The sequence below is a fragment of the Nicotiana tabacum genome, chromosome 3, assembly GCF_000715075.1.
Source record: "Nicotiana tabacum cultivar K326 chromosome 3, ASM71507v2, whole genome shotgun sequence".
Taxonomy (NCBI): Eukaryota; Viridiplantae; Streptophyta; class Magnoliopsida; order Solanales; family Solanaceae; genus Nicotiana; species Nicotiana tabacum.
The window spans coordinates 107,706,752-107,713,700 of NC_134082.1; the positions used below are offsets into that span (position 1 = coordinate 107,706,752).

Genomic DNA, 6,949 nt, shown 5'->3' on the forward strand with positions numbered 1-6,949 from the left:
AATAACTCTCCTCTTCTCACACAATACAGAACACTCCACCCTCCACTCAATTGCTCTCTGAAAATACACTTAAAACACCAGCACTTTTCCGGAAGCTTTAATGAGGGGAATTGCTCTAGCATTGGGTGGATCAGCGAATGAATTGTTATTGGTGGTGATCAGTGGCGGATCCAGAATTTTCATCAAGGGGTGTCAAAATATTAATAATTAGATATATCGAAAAGTTAAGAAGTGTCAACGTACAGTAAATCTACATAAAATAAAAAAATCTATCTAGCGATATAGTGTAATTTTCCGGCGAAGGGGTATCGCTTGACATCCCTTGATTCAATGTGGCTCCGCCATTGATGGTGATCGATTTGGGTTTTGTAAACAATTGGTTTACCCTGCTTCACCCATCTTAGATATCACTCATTAGAAAAAGAGATACATCCAATATCAAATTTTTCCAAGTGATGAAATCAGCTAAATCCATTCGATAATGCAGCATGCAATTGATTCTGAGTGCGCTATTTTACAAAGAAGGTGGAGAAGAGACAGAGGCGGATCTAGGATTCCGGAAAGATAGGTTCACCATTGCTTTTAAGATAAATATTAAGTTTGATGACATAAATTTTTACAGTACAATAACGTAGCGAGCAAAAAATATTTAGTTTCATTATCACAAAAAAAGAAAACATCATCAATTTACAATTGTACTCGACGAGTTTTCATACTTTGAAAATGATCTATAATAGCATCATTACTTACAGTTGCAAATACCTTACGCTCTATATTGCAAACTAAATAAACATTTAAAAATTCTTCACTAATGTTATTACGTAGATCATTTTTTATGAGCTTCATTGAGGAGAATGCTCTTTCCACGCTTGCAGTAGCAACAAGTAAAATCAAAGTCAGCTTCACAAGTAAATAAACATGACACAAGTTTGATCCAGTTTTGTCTTTGTCATCACTATAGCAAGATCCTTAATTCCTTTCAAGTTTGACAAACTTGCTATCACACATTCGAGCATAGACAATGAAACTATCAAGCTGAAAATTGAGATCTCGAAGCTTGTTGTCATCAAACTCACTTGGATAATACTCGGCCAACTTTATTATTCTGTCTTTGTCAAAATTAGCAAATGATTCGACCGGATTCAAGCAAGCCATACCAAGGAGTAAGTCACTAGTCACTACATCAAAACGGCTATTTAGCTCATGAAGTTGCAAATCAATAACTGCATAAAATATTTTCACACTAAAGTGATGTGCATATGAAACATCAGACTTCTTATGCTTTGACCTTGAGTAGTCTTCATCCATTTTGGGAATCATAATATCATGTTTACCACAAAATGAGTAAACCTCATTTATCAAAGACTCCAATTCACTTTCTCTCATTGTTTGTGATCTTGCCTTTGCAAGCTCAAGCAAGCTCATAGCATTGACGATGTCTTGATCTTTCTTTTGTAAAGCTTTGTTCAATTCATTTGTAAGAAGCAACATCTTGAACATCAAGTGCAACATAAACACAAATTCAAATTCCTGAATATTGCCCAAAAGATTTTTTGCTGCAAATCTCTCAAGAGAATGAGGACTATTCTGTTGCATATCTTTAAACACATTAATAATCAAAGAAAATATAACCATGAAAATTTTCAAGGTCTTAAAATGGGATCCCTAACGAGTATCATCTGGTCGTTGGAGTCCATATTCTTGATACAATCCTTGCCCAGTAAGTATTTCTCCATATTTAAGTAATTCTTCCAGCTTCTCTACTTGGTGTTGTCAAAGTGATTTCCTGCGTTTGAAAGATACTCCAATAGTATTCAATGACATCAAAAAAATTATTCACATCCGGGTGCTTTCTGAAAAGAGCTACAAGTGTCAATTGCAATTGATGAGCAAAACAATGAATACAATATGCAAATGGGGCATCTTGTAAGATCAAAGACTTCAGCCATTTATTCTTCCTTGCATATTACTAGCTCAATCATAACCTTGTCCACGTAACTTGGATAAACTTAATAAGTGAACCAAAAGCCAATCATTAATTGTTTTCTATAATGTTTGTGCAGACGTATCATTCACATGAACAATACCCAAAAAGGGCTCTCACCTCCCCACTTTTGTTAACATGTCGTATAACTAGGGCCATTTTCTCTTTATGTGAGATGTTTTTTGATTCATCAACTAATATCCCAAAGAAATCACCATCCAAGTCTTTGATGATAGCTTTAATTGTTTCTTTAGCACAAGCATCTTCAATATCCTTTTGAATTGCTGAACAAATTATCATATCATTTTTTGAAGCTTTGTGTAAAATTACCTTTCCCACATCCTAATGCTTATCTCCATAAAATTTCAAGAAAAAGACCTTTATACTCGGAATCTTCACTCTCATTATGATCACGAAATGAATCCATTTCTAAAGAGAAATCTTACCACATCAAGAAAAAGATTTGCTGGAAATTTCAAGTAAAATCATGCAACAGATTGAAACAAAATCATAACCAGGGAATTCTTTTCAAAAGTTTTAGATAAACTGAAAAAAAACTTTACCTCTTACCAAGAAAATCTTCTAAATGCTTTGAATTTAACAATTTTGTTCACTTTGACGAACACAGGAGACAAGAACAATAATATATAGGAATTAGCTGATTAGGGTTTTATATTTTTTGACTTTTGGGATGAATTGGGATTAGATTAGGAATAGTATTACATTTGGGGATGGGGAAATCGAGAAAAACTCCAAGCGTGCGGGAACTGGGAAGTGCTTTAGAGTTTTAAGGAACAAAAAGAAAAGTTGCGTTAATACAAATAGAAAGAAAAGAAATATTTAAGGAAAAGCTGTGTTAGTAGAAATAGAAAGAAAAGAAATATTTAATAAAAATTTAAAGCGATCAGACTGCTGGGAATCGATCCTGTGACCTTAGGCAACTGGAAATAAGGGGTCAAAATCAATGCACCACTTCACCTCTTTTGACCATGGAAAACATCAAATATATATATATATATATATATATATACTTTTTGCCAAATTATGTACATCATATATATACTCTCTCCGTTCCATTTTATGTGAATCTATTTTCTTTTTGGTCCGTTTCAAAAAGAATGACCACTTTCTAAATTTGGAAACAATTTGAATTTTCAATTTTACCCTTAGTGAGAAGCTTTTATAACCACACAAATATTGTAGACCCCTTTTTGAACTGTTTAGGACCACAAATTTCAAAAGTCTTCATTTTTTCTTAAACTTCGTGTCTAGTCAAATAGGTTCACATAAATTGGAACAGAGGGGATATATTTTAACAAGAGGACCACGGGTTCACGTGAACCATATTTTACACGGTAAATCTGCCTCCTGGGAAGAGATGAAGTGGAGAAGTAGAAGCTCTATATTCATTCAAGTCACAAAATACACGTGAGTGTGGGTATTTATAAATCCCACAATTAATCGCCTCTAACTAATTTTTTCTTAAGGACAAAACTTTCCTAACTTTACACATAAGCTCCTCAACTAAGTTTATGTATAACTAGTCTATATGACAACACTGCCCTTCAAGCTTATGGGTGAAACAATCGAGCACACAAAACCTGGATAAAAGGAAATGATGTTGTGTTGATCCTAGACCCTTGGTCATAAGGTCAGCTAGTTGTGAATTGATAGAAATGTATTGTGGTGCCAATTATCCAGTTTTTATCCTTTCTCGATTAAATGACAATCTATCTCAATATGTTTTGTTCTTTCATGAAAGATTGGATTGGCTGATGTGAGCACCTAATTTTTTCCCCTCATAGAAATAACTCCTAAAAATAGAATAAAAATAATTTTAATGGATTTTAGGAGTTTTTGTTTATTTAGTTGCATTTCATGCATGTTTAATATTTTAAAATCATAAGAAAAATCATAAAAATTGTCACATTTTAATTTTATGTCATCTTAGGTTTAATTTGTATTTTAGGAATTATTCACTATTTAATTGTTAGAATTAATACGTAAAAATCAAACAAAATATCTTTTCAAATTTTACATGTATTTTATAATAGATAAATAGAATTAATTTTGCTAATTGATTTAAGTTAGGTTTTAATTTAGGATTTAATTAGGTAGAATTTGCAATCAAAATGAAATTACATGAAAGGAAAAAGTTTTATTTTTTGAGCTTCAAAGATTGGCCCAATTACCCACACTCCAGCCCAAATATTTTAGCCCAATACTCATTCGCTACAATTAAAATAACCTTATCTCTATTTCCCCGAACACAATCAGGACCCTCCCCTTTGGCAAAAAAAAAAAACAGCGTCGTTTCCTCTATCTTCTCCTTGATTCCTCACTAGAACGAGAACGAGGAGCTTCCCCTTTGAAGAACGCTAGCAGCTTTCTCTCTCTTTTTCTTTACAAAAAAAACAGCCGCCATTCCCCTTCCAAAAACCATAGCCATCCTCTTAATCTCCTCTCACCCCTTGACATATGCACTACTCTCACTCACACGCCAAAAAACACCTTAGTGGTTGCTAACAATACAAAAGTTAGATCTGGAAAAGGTTGAAAACATGAAGAAAGCCTGAGATCTTCACAGATTTAAAGAACACTGATTTCAAAACCTCAATTTCTCTTCTTCCTGGATATTCCCAAGTTGTTGAAGTTGTCGACGAGTCCTTGATTGCTAGTTTAGCTTGGTCGAGTTTTCTCGTCGAATTTCTATCTTTGTAATCCAGAAGTTTTCATATATAAAAGGGAAAGTTCAGCTACCGAAAATGTAACAGTGAAGGTTGTTTTTGCTTTCGGAGATTCCATTGTTGATCAAGGAAACAATAATCACATAGAAACGGTTGTTAAATATAATTTTGAGCCATATGGGAAGGATTTCATAGATGGAAAACCTGTTGGAAGGTTTAGCGATTCCAAGACCCCCTCGGACTTGATAGTGGACGAACTGGAAATTAAAGGCTACTCTTGTGGTATTTTACTCACTTTAATTTGTAGAGTATATCTTCTTCTTTTTTGATAAAATGTAAAACTATATCAATTAATCCATTTTATATGACATTCAATATTTGATTAGTATAATCAATAATTACAGAGTATAATTTTGCCTAAATGAATAGTGAGATAGGCCCTAGGATAAAAAAAAATGTTAGGTCGAGTTTCACTTGAAACTGGAAACTAGTGACGAACAATCTGTTGCCTGCTTACAATAAGGAATTAGATCCGGCATTGAAGGCTATTGCAGCCACTGCCGAGACAGAAGAAAAGCCAAAAATGATCCCCAAGCCTGAAAGTTCCCTATCAGATGGGAGTCTCGGTAGCCAGTCTTGCTATCTTTTCTGCATCCGGATTATCTCGGGGTGTGATTCGGACGTTTTACTTTATTGTCTTACTTTTTGATGTAAACCCTTCTATCCTTAAAATTCAAAAAAAATCATCAGAATAAAAAAAATCAAATGAAATTAATATTTCACTGTCCATGAATGTCTCTTTTCTTAATCTTGTCACTTTTTTTATTCTCTTTTCAGTTCTGTTAAATGCAGATTTTAATAACAAATATGCTTGCAGACTTCATGCCCAGATCCTGAAATGTTGTCAGATCTCGAAATAATGAATCAAGAATTAGATCCCAATGAAGATAAGTTTAAGGAAATATAACAAAGAGTTGGAACATCTGAAGGAAAATTGGTCCAGATTGAAAAGTCCATATATTGTAACAAGAGTACTACCAAAAATGTGCGTTGTACCTGGGACACATCGAAGAAAATGTCCCTCAAACAATTGTCAATGCAAATGAAGTCAAAAGGTACTATGTTGGATCCTCTATATAGCAATAATATTCTCCGATTGGGATAAAGAAAGTTTTCTTTTTCACTATCCAAATATTCAACCATTTGCAAAGCCTTTGAGTCGGCTCCCATTCTTTGATTACCCTCTTTGGAACCTGGAAGTTAATATTAAAAAATAATGAATGAAAAAGAAGAAAAAGAGAAGAAAAAGAAAAATACAAAAAAAGGAATAAAATGGCAAAAAGAAAATGAAAAAGAAAGGAAAGGAAAAAGGAAAGAAAAAAGAAAGAGAAAATAAAACAAAAGAAAAAAACAAAAGAAAATCAAACACAAAGTTCCTCGAACTACGTTCGACTTGATTCCGAAAGGATATGTAGGCAGCCTCTCACTGGTTCGCCTGAAGGGTTCCAAAGTTGTAATTCAGTCCAAAGTCATTTTACCCAAATCCTTTTCAAAGTCCTTCCGATCAATCAATGAGAATGTTCAAGAATTGGAAGATACAGTCACAGGATCTAATGCGACCAAAATAAGGGAAATGAAATGAGAGAGTCTTGTTGGTGAAAAACCTTACGGGCACCGTAAGGCGATGGTAAGCGCAGAGAAATAAAAGATGAGAGAGGCTTGTTAGTGAAAACTCGCAAAGAGCACTATAAGGCGACTGTGAGAAGAGACAAAAGAGGATCCTCACAGCCATTGGATCGACAGAGTCCTGGCAAGGTTTCTCGATTTTGAGGCAAAAGTTGTGATGAATTTCTGAGAGTCAGACGGTTTACACAAATCGGGCATCCAATCCAAAATGCATGTCATGTTTATTGAAGTCCGCATGTACTCCAGATACGTCCTTCTTTCCTTTCCCCGAAGGGACACTTCTTGTTTTAAACTCATTCTCTATTCCATTGTTTGTTTTCTTTGAATTCCTTTCGTTCTAACTCTGTTCCGAAACTAAGACAAAGAAAGGATGGTAAGACTGATTTACAGGGTTCTCATTTGATACAAGCTAATATGCAAAAAGGCATCCAGCCTCGTCAGGGGGATCAAGTCGACCTCGACCGGCCATGGCGACCGATGCTTCGAAATCAAAACTCTTGGAAGGAGAAAATCAAATTGAAGTGCCTATAAAGGCAAATGAAGTTGAAAAGGTCAAGTCCTACGTGGCTAAATGTCTTGGCAAAGGTTTGAA

General features: G+C 34.4%; 2 long non-coding RNA genes across 2 annotated transcripts; one reads left to right on the forward strand and one right to left on the reverse strand.

Moving 5' to 3' along the window:
* Nucleotides 1-632: 632 nt before the first annotated feature.
* LOC107820680 (uncharacterized) lies at nt 633-2,780 on the reverse strand. Its single transcript, XR_012704086.1, has 2 exons — nt 2,548-2,780; nt 633-1,786 (listed from the first exon to the last, which is right to left on the reverse strand). It is a non-coding gene; the product is annotated as an uncharacterized LOC107820680 (long non-coding RNA).
* A 1,475-nt stretch (nt 2,781-4,255) lies between these two features.
* On the forward strand, nt 4,256-5,863 carry LOC142179475 (uncharacterized). Its single transcript, XR_012707715.1, has 2 exons — nt 4,256-4,953; nt 5,549-5,863. It is a non-coding gene; the product is annotated as an uncharacterized LOC142179475 (long non-coding RNA).
* The last annotated feature ends 1,086 nt before the right edge of the window (nt 5,864-6,949 follow it).